The following is a 10,160-nucleotide window of genomic DNA, read 5'->3' as shown; positions in this document are numbered from 1 at the left end:
GAAGCACCAAGCTCTTCTCCATAGCTGGTACAGGGCTGACGCTGGATGTGATGGAAAAAGATTGGGTCAGCTGAAACAAAGAGGCTACCCCTCTTGATCTTTGTCACTGTGTAGTCGGTATGTCTGAAAGAAGACCCCTCTCTCTGCCAGGTGATTGTGACTCATGCTTATAATCCACGTTATTCATGAGGCAAACATCTGAGGAATGAGGTTCAAAGCCAGCCTTTGTAGGGAAGTTCATGAGACTCATCACTAATTAGGAGCCCAAATATCTGGAAGTGAAACTGTTGCCTAAGTTCTGCTCTTGACTAAAAATCAAACAAACAAGAAAAAATAAACAAACAGAAAAACTGACTGAGCCAGTCCCTGAGATCAAGCCCAAGACCAGCACAAAAGATGGAGGTTGAAGAGAAGCCCTCTCCCATACTGGAATCCCCACTCCGCACCCCCATAGAGAGTTCTCAGAGGGCTGGAGCTGACTCCTCTAGCTAAGTGTCAAAGAGCAGAAATGGAGAAAATGAGCATTTCTGGTGAAAGGAGCACTGGTGCAACAGCAAGCTGGAGCAAAAGGAAAAGGCTTCAACCTGGCCTTTCCAATTGCACAGCAGTTATCCCAAGCCTTTTTATGTTTGAGGCCTCTGGACATATCCAAGGCAGAATATCTCTATTTTAGATTATAAAAAATACTGTGCTACTTCATCAGCTGAAACCTTTAAAATGGAGATATTTGATAACTATTTTCCTATACACAAAGATGAAATCTACTGCTCATTTAAAAACAAATCCAAGGAAAGAAATATAAGTGCAATGGGAAAGTGCGTGCCTTACATGCATGATGTCCTGGTTTCCATCTAAAGCATTGGAGAAAAAAATGAGAAAACATGGAAAAACCGCCCAGAGTTATCAGAGCATAAAAAGAGCATGTCTGTGCAATGGAGGCAAAGTCTCTCTCCCATAGAAGTTCTCTTTTACTTTGGCCTTGAGCAGTCCTGTGTGCAGGCTCCTTGACATCATATCATGGCCCATCGCCCCTCGAACAATGAACACTGTGATGAGGTGACTATACCCCAGAGGTAGGTACCAAAATTATAACTTACTCAGAAGGACTAAAGAATGCATAAAGATCTTGGGTTGGCTTTGTGGAGCTTCTGACTAGGCCTGGGGAGTGATATGACCTGCAGACTGTCCAATGGTCTTGAGAGACATATAGTTCATTCCTAAAGACACCTCATTAATACCTACATAACCCACACCAACTAGTGCCTTCCCTCCCATGGGCCTCTCCTGTCTAGCAAGGGTTCTGATGGTCTTTTCCTTCAATAAAGTTATGCTGTCTTACCTCTTCCTTTTTGTCTGTAGACTCTTTCCCCAAACAAAGGAGACAAAGGACCTGATCCAGGTGTTACATTTTATTTTTCTTGTCAGTCGAAAGGCTTGAACTCAGGACCTAGACACTGTCCCTCAAGGCTAGTGCTTTTGCACTTTGAGCCACAGGACCACTTCTGGTTTCTGGTGGTTAATTGGAGATAAGTCTCAAACTTTTCTGCCTAGGCTGGATTGAAACTCTGAAGTTCAGACCTCAGCGTCCTAAATAGCTAGGATTACAGGTGTGTGAGCCACCAGTGCTGGACAAATGGTTGTCTCTCTCTCTCTCTCTCTCTGTGTGTGTGTGTGTGTGTGTGTGTGTGTGTGTGTGTGTGTGTGTGTTGGTCCTAAGGCTTAAATTAATGCATAAACATTGATTTGGATTTTTTTTTTGCTGAAGATTAGTGCTCTACCACTTCAGTCATAGTTCTACTTCGGGATTTTTGGTGGTTAATTAGGGATAAGAATCTCACTGAATTTTCTTGCCTGGACTGGCCTTGAACTTAGATCCTCAGATCTTAGTCTGCTGAGTATCAAGAAATACCAGCTAGAGCCACCACCACTACAGCTGAGTATTCTATTTTATTCCATTCTCTGCTAACTCATGATAAAGAGGCTCTCTCCTAAATTCCCATAGATTTTAGAGTGCTGTGTGGAATACCAGCTATACACAAGTAATGAAAGCTGAAAATCTCAATGGGAAAATGGTGCCCTTCTATGGATATTCTGCATCATTCACTATAGTCCTGAGCAGTCCCATATGCAGACACTATACATCCCATCACCATGGCACTGAGCAGTCTTGTGAACAGAGCCATAGACATTGGATCAATATGGCCTTGAGCAGTCCTGTGTGTAGACCCCAAAGATATCAAATAACCATGACCTTGATAGTTAAGCATGTGACCCCTACATTAGGATAAAAACCCAACAGTGAAGACTTTCATAGGGGAGGCTGGACGTGAGGGAAGTGTTTATTAGAGGAAAGTGGCTGCTAAAAGATCTGAAGTGGGTGGGTGACATGATGGAGTAGGGTCTTGGAAAGCCTCTACTGAGAGGTATGTGGCCATGGTGTCTTCAAGGAGCAGATGTGTCAGTGTTAGGGAAGAAATGACTAAAAGAAGGATTCAGCTTGTTTCCCCTGTGGTCTATGGAATTCATTTGCTAGGAACAACCAGGATATAATCTGTGTATGAGAAACAAAGGTTTCACCTATCATCCAATCAATGCATGGAGATGAGACTCTGGTCCAGGGAAACCTTGTGCTGAGTGGCTGACATCACTAAGTCACACATCTGTGAGTACCCATCATGTTTGCAGACTCAACACCTAGGTATACCATGTGTGATTGGAACAAACGCATTCCCGGTGTGTCCCTTGGGCACTGATGATACTCTAGCACAGGTTTGGTGGCAACACAAAAAGGGCTCAAGATAAAAGCATTCAGGATCCACCAGCTTTGGTGCCCAGGAAGCAGAAAAAAGTTCTGTTTTGAAGCAGGCCATCATGTTGATACTGAAAACCTAATAACTGAATCACATCTTTTGTCTCTATGATCTCAAAGAATGAGTTCATGGATGCAGAGGGAAGAATAAAACAGCAATGATTTATTGAAGAAGAGAATATCAAATGTCTTGCTAGACAGGAGGGGTCCTAAGGGAAGGTACTTACTGGGATGCTTTGTACAGGGTTTAATTGTCTGTAGGAGAGAGCTATATGACTCTCAAGGTCATAGGACAGTCTGTGGCCATATCCATCCCAGACCCAATCAGAGATGTCACACAGCTTGTATGAGATATCTGCATCCTTTAGCCCTTTTAATGGATGTCTGGTCCAGCAGACACCTGTGAGGCTCAATCAGGTCACTGTTCACATGGAAGTCTACTAGTGGCTCAATTGATAGAGCTTCTCTTCTAGCTTTGTGTTGTGTTGTGGTGCGTGTGTGTGTGTGTGTGTGTGTGTGTGTGTGTGTGTGCGCGCGCGCGTGTGTGCGTGGTTAATTGGAAATAAGAGTTCCAAGTACATTCCTTCCCTTCTGAGCCAACACTGAAACATGATCCTCAGATCTCAGCCTCCTGATTAGCTAGGATTATAGATTTGATCCATAAACAAAGGGCTGAAAAAATAGTCTTTTAATAAGTTCATAAGTTCATTTAAAGAAGTATGAAAACAGCACCATTACTTAAAATTCAATCACCCCTCAGTATCCTCATGGAATGGGCTCGAGGACCCCCACCAATAACAACATCTTCACACACTCAAGTTCTTTATATAAAATAGTATTTGTATAGAACCTACAAATAATCTGCCACACACATTCAAGTGTCTCTACATGACATCATACTTAATAACAGGTACATGCTATGTAGCCAGTGGATTTACTATAGAGTACAGTACAAGTATATGAGAAGAAAATAGTGTATAATTATTTCCCTTGACAAGCCACATTTGGTGGAATCTACAGTGTTGGAATGTGCAGAGACAATAGCAGGTGAATTAAAGGTGAACCTGAAGATGAAAACTGGCAGGAATGGAGACGAGAAAAATGCGAGGAGGTGGAGAAGGAATGGGTTAAGGCCTGAGGCATTTGGAACTGGAGAAGAGGAGCCAGTGGCCCAATTAACAGTACTGGGGAAGGAAAAGGGATGAAGAGGAAAGATTAGTTCACATATATTTGTTCTTATCCTATCAAGATTTATTTAGCTTCCTTCAGAATTGAAGTTCTAAGAGAATTATCAGAATTCTCAAGTCCATTCTTTACTAAGTCAGAAGTGGATTTCATCTCACAACAAGATGGTAATCACAAAAATATTCAACATCTCCATGGAAGTTTTAAAGGGTAATATCAATCAATCATTTGAATTACCTTGGCAAGGAAGACACCTGTAAGGATTTATGGGTGAGTAACTTTAAAAAACTCCAACAATGACAACTGGCTCTTAACAGCCCAACACTCATCATGAAGCAATGAGCTTTTCCTTCAATGTTGTCTTTTCCATTTTTTTTTTGTGAAGCAAGATTACCATATTGTTCCTCTGTAATTTGAGAGACAGTGTCAAGAAAGAGAATGCATAAGTTTGAATCACCTCTTGATGACAAGAAAGCTGAAGCAATTTGATTGTCTCATGACTGTCTCATTGGCCAAAGGGCAAAAAGGGTAGTCACAGTTGAGAGGCATTTTCCATCCACCTTCCAAATGCATTTCTACTTTCTTCTGCCTGTTCTGAATCCACATAAGCTAGCTTATATTGACTGCATCAGTAAAGACTGACTAGCCCTGGAGGATTGGCAGGGATGGGATGGTGTGCAAAAGGCGGAAGTGACCAGGAGGCCTGAAAAGAAGGGAGGGCTGAAGTGAGAGAACCACTGCTAATCTCCTCTTCAAAAAATCCCTCAATGGCTGAACCAATCTTTTCTGTTTCCATGTCTCAAATGCTGTAATTTCTGTAATGAATGCTGAGAGTCACTCAGAATCATAAGCTCTGCCCCTAAGTTTCTTGTCAATTATAGGCCTAAGTCAACTCTTGTCTCCACAGGCAAAAAATATGTTCCTCGGGCCATCATGGTGGACCTAGAGCCTGGAACCTTAGACTCAGTGAGATCAGGACCATTTGGCCAGAGCTTCAGGCCAGACAACTTCATATTTGGTATGTCATCATGGTCTATGGGTCCTAACATCCAGGCACTCCAGTGCTGGGCTGAGCCTTTATACACCTAGATATTGTCCTCACCTAACCCACCTATTCCATTCCACTGGAGTCATGCCCCTGGCCACTCAGACAGCTCAGATCAGTGCAACTCTGCAAGCCCTCCATGACATAGAAGCCTCTGAAGGGAAAGATCAGCAATCAGGGAAAGCCTCCAACAAGGATTCAGCACTGCTGGTCATTTCAAAGGCCCGGCAATAACAGAGAACTACTTCAGGACACCAGAAATCAAAGCATAGCTATGTGTGAGCAAGGTGCAGACAAGTGCTTGCAGCTTAGCTTTCCTATGATCACAATGGGCTCCTGTCCCTCCTGTGAAACTAATTACATTTCCAGTATTGAGGCAGGCTCTGTTCTTCATTTCTACAAGTAGTTGATTTGGGTTAAAATGTATCTTCCTCCACATTGTCTTTATTTCTTTAGAACCTGGGTGATTTGTAGGGTCCCAGATACAATGAAAACATTTCCTTTATTTCACCAAAGTTATCTAAATTAAAAGCAAAGGTTGGCTCAGAAGAGTCCTGTTGTCTTCACAATGCAAATGGCACAGTAAATACTCTTGGAGTGTGTGTCCCATCATGGCTTGTGTCTGATAGGCCAGAGCGGGGCAACCAATAACTGGACCAAGGGCTACTACACAGAGGAAGCTGAGCTGGTGGAGCCGGTACTGGATGTGGTGAGGCGGAAGTCAGAAAGGTGTGACTATCTACAGGGTTTCTAGCTGGCCCACTCTTTGGGAGGTGGCACCGGGTCAAGCATGGGCACCCTGATTCTCAACAATGTTCAAGAGGGGTACCCAAACCACACCATGAACACCTTCAGTGTCATGCCCTCCCCAAAGGTGTCAAACACAGTGCTGGAACCCTACAACGCGATCTTCTCTGTCCACCAGCTGGTGGAAAATGCAGATAAAACTTTCTGCATCGACAACAAGGCCCTGTACAACATCTGCTTCTGTAACTTGAAGCTGCCCACGCCCAACTATGGCAACCTGAACCACCTGGTGTCAGGCACCAACAGCGGGGTTACCATCTGCCTGTGCTTCCCTGGCCAGCTGAATGCACACCTGCACAAGCTGGCCTTGAATATGGTGCTCTTTCCCGCCTGCACTTCTTCATGCCTGGCTTTGTGCCCCTGGCCAGCCTTGCCAGCCAGCAGTACCATGCTCTCTCAGTGCGTGAGCTTCACCCAGCAGATATTTGACCCTAAGAACTTGATGGTCACCTGTGATCTCCACCATGGCTGCTACCTGACAGCGGCTGCCATCTTCCGAGGCTGCATGTCCATGAAGAGGTGGATGAACAGATGCTCAACATGCAGAACAAGAACAGCAGCTACGTTGGAGACTGGATCTCCAACAATGTGAAGATGGCTGTGTGTGACATCCCCCCTTCCTTTCCCCCCCACCCCACCCCCACATAGACTCACGATGTCGGCCACCTTCATCGGCAACAACATAGCCATCTAGGATCCCTTCAAGTGCATCTCAGAGCAGTTCAGTGCCATGTTCCAGTGCAATGCATTCTTGCACTGGTACATAGGTGAGGGCATAGATGAGATGGAGTTCACTGAAGCTGAGAACAATATCAATGACCTGGTGTCCGAGTACCAGCAGTGCCAAGATGACACTGCTGATGAACAGGGGGAATTTGAAGAAGACTTGGTGGAGGAACTAGTTTAAGACTTCCCATTGCTAGCAGTGCAACAGGAGTGTCAGAGCCTGCCTACTTCTCAAATTAATGGTGCTTTCCTGAGCTCCTGTTGTCCTGGAGTGGGATCCTTGCTGTGTATCATTATGCACAGCATTTCCTGTCAGAAACTCACTGGTGGTGAATGTAAAAATACAGATTTCTTTTAAATATAATTGTATGAAAGCCTTATTTATATAAATAAAGAAGTATACATTTTATACTCTTAGTCCTTATTCTTCTTAAGAATCCCTTTTATTCTTTCAATGTATTTGAAATATAAAGGTGGCCAGCAGGATTTAATCTTAGCAATATAGGACTGGTGCTCAAGAGGAGTTTCAAATTCATGGTATTCCTGCTATTTTGAAGAGGAGTATGACAAATGCCAATATTTTTTTATTTTCCCTGGCCCAGTTTTAAAGTTAGCAATCTCTCAATAGCATGCCAGTAGCAAAAAAGCAGTTTGAAGAGAAAGAAAACTAAAACTAGATGTTACAATTTTCCTAGTACCAATTTGATGTTTGGAGTACTGACAGGATTGACGTTCAAGGCTTGTCTGGGCACTGAGGTAGCAGGGCCTCTTCCTCCTTTATTCTGACACAGGACTGGCTATACCTGCCACCCATTACACATTCCTCTTTGGGAATGGAACCACAAAAGGCAGTTATGAATACTGGCCATTACAGATCTACTTCTCCTTCACACAATGATAGGTTCTTGTCTCATGCCCCATCAGAGGGATTGCAGTCACATTCTCCAGAAACTGTAGCAGGAACCCCGATCCCTGTGCTTACAGTTCAGTTTACAGTGAAGCAGAACTCACAGGATGAGTGCAAGATCTTGGTTGCCCGGGTAGTTTCTCAAGGCATCTGGCAACATTAAGGACAGAAGTGTGTCTAGCTCTTTGAGGGAGTGAAAAGCTGACCAGCCCCATAGTGTATCAAGAACTGCTTGATTCTGTCCTTCCAAGTGAAGGAGAGAAGGGGAGACATGGCCCAATGACCCATTCTCATACTCACTTTTCCAGCATTCAAAGCTATCTGAGGCCGAGGGGGAGTTGTAAGGACAAAAGGGATGCATGGAGCTAGCCTGTTGGGTATGGTTACTTTACATGACTAAGATGGAAATCTCAATTGCTTAGAACCTACAATGGCCAGGAAGAGCTCGAACACTTCTGTTTTCACAGGAGGCCACATCAGTCAAGGGTTCTTTTTGCCAGAATCTTTCACTCTTCTTGCAGTGAGGCTTCAGGTAGGTTGTCTGTGCCAGGCATTCCTCCATGGCCACCAATAACCTGTAAGCCCCTTTTTATTCAGAAACAGGACCTATGGGAACTTAGCAACTTTTAGAAAGCTCTAAGGAAAAGATACAACTGGGGGAGGTGCAAGTTCCTTGCTGCTAGTAAAGTTGGGAAATAGTAATTTCCCTAAGCTTTCCTCTACCAGGCCTGAGGTTGGAGTAGGGTGGAGATGAGTGGGGTATAGATCTTTAAGCCAAGCTGATCTCACTCATTAGAAAGTAAACTTCCCCAGGGGGTGATCTGTGACTAGAAACAAGATGTTTTCTGTCCTTGCCCCAAGGCATATCAAAGTGCAATTAGCTTCTAATGTGGGAGTCCTAGGGAGTAGGTGTTGGCCAGCAAATTGACATTCCTGGGTCTCTAGTACTGGAACTGATCAGGTTGGATGATCCCCAAACCCAATAAGGCTGCTGGGTCAGAACTGAAGGCAGGTCTGGCCAAAGCACTCTCACTCCTCAGTGGGTTAAGGATTGAGGCCAAGCTGTGATGGAGGTCCCACCTAGCATATCTACCAGTATTTGACTAAGAATATTTTTTAAATTTTATTTTATTTGTGAACATACTGTACAGAGGGGTTACAATTACATGGGCAAGGTAATGAATACATTTCTTACCAAGCATTGCAGCCTCCTCCTTTGTTTACCCTTCACCTCCCTTCCCAGCCTCCCCCTCCCCGCCCACCCAATCCTTCCCCATCTCCCCCCCACCGACATTGTAAAGCTCGTTTTTGACATGACAATTTGTACTTTTCATTGTTGCAACAGGTCCACCTGAATCCTTAAACGACTTGTTTTTCCCCATCTCCTCCACAAGTTATACTGACATCAAATATATTGAAAGCGGGGGTTATACTGTGGGGGGAGGGACATACAAAGCAACAAAGAAATAATCTTATAAATGCATTAGAAACACATGCATGAAAGAAAAAAAAACATTAAGATACTTATCTAAGGATTCATTTTCCTAACATCACATTATCTTACTTTTTCCACTTGACTCATACATATACTAGATATTACAAATAAGGGAAACCATGGGACCTGTGTTTCTTTGTGCCTGGCTTACTTCACTTAATATATTTTTTCCAAGTTATTCCATTTCCTAACAAAGGGGGCAATGTCATTCTTTTTGATGGAGGCATAGAATTCCATTGTGTATATATACCACATTTTCTTGATCCATTCATCTACTAAAGGGCATCTGGGTTGGTTCCATATCTTAGCTATGGTAAATAATGCTGCAATAAACATAGTTGTGCTGGAAGCTTTAGTGTGGTCTTGTTTGTAAATATTTGGGTAAATTCCCAAAAGTGGGATTGCTGGGTCATAGGGGAGGTCTATGTGAAGTCTTTTGAGGAACCTCCATACTTCTTTCCAAAGTGGTTGAACAAGTTTACATTCCCACCAACAATAAAGTAAGGTTCCCTTCTGTCCACATCCCCTCCAGCATCTGTTGTTGTTAGAATTCTTGATTTTTGCCATTCTAACTGTTGTGAGGTGGTATCTCAATGTTGCTTTGATTTGCATTTCTTTTATGGTTAGGGATGTTGAGCATTTCTTCATGTGTCTATTGGCCATCCTTCTTTCTACTTCAGAGAAGTTTGTCTTTAAGTCTTTAGCCCACTTATTTATTGGGCAGTTGTTTCTTTGAGGATTTGATACAATAGAATGGAAGAAAGACAGCCTCTTCAGTAAATGGTGCTGGCAAAATTGGTTAACTACATGTAGAAAACTAAAGCTAGATCCTTATATATCACCCTGCACCAGAATCGATTCCAAATGGATCAAAGACCTCGGAGTCAAAGCAGGCACTGAAAACATTACAGGATGGAATAGGAGAAACCCTAGGTCTCCTTGGCTCAGGCCGAAATTTTCTGAATAGAGACCAGGAAACACAACAAATCAAAGAAAGATTGGACAAATGGGATTGCATAAAGTTGCAGAGCTTCTGCATGGCAAACGGCATAGCTAGCAAGATCAATAGAAAGCCCACCGATTGGGAGAAGATCTTTACTAGCCATACAACGGACAAGGGTCTCATATCTAAAATATACTTGGAACTCAAAAAATTAAATCCCTCAACAACAAATGACTAAGAATA

The 10,160-nt window shown here is 43.3% G+C and overlaps 1 pseudogene; it reads left to right on the top strand.

Moving 5' to 3' along the window:
* The first annotated feature begins 1,017 nt into the window (after nucleotides 1–1,017).
* LOC138811312 (tubulin beta-2 chain-like) lies at nucleotides 1,018–6,753 on the top strand (annotated as a pseudogene).
* The last annotated feature ends 3,407 nt before the right edge of the window (nucleotides 6,754–10,160 follow it).

This window comes from Dipodomys merriami, unplaced genomic scaffold, assembly GCF_024711535.1.
Source record: "Dipodomys merriami isolate MVZ:Mamm:240054 unplaced genomic scaffold, mDipMer1.0.p SCAF_1058, whole genome shotgun sequence".
Taxonomy (NCBI): domain Eukaryota; kingdom Metazoa; phylum Chordata; class Mammalia; order Rodentia; family Heteromyidae; genus Dipodomys; species Dipodomys merriami.
The sequence above is the reverse complement of the archived record's forward strand: the minus strand, read 5'-3'. Positions and strand labels throughout refer to the sequence as shown.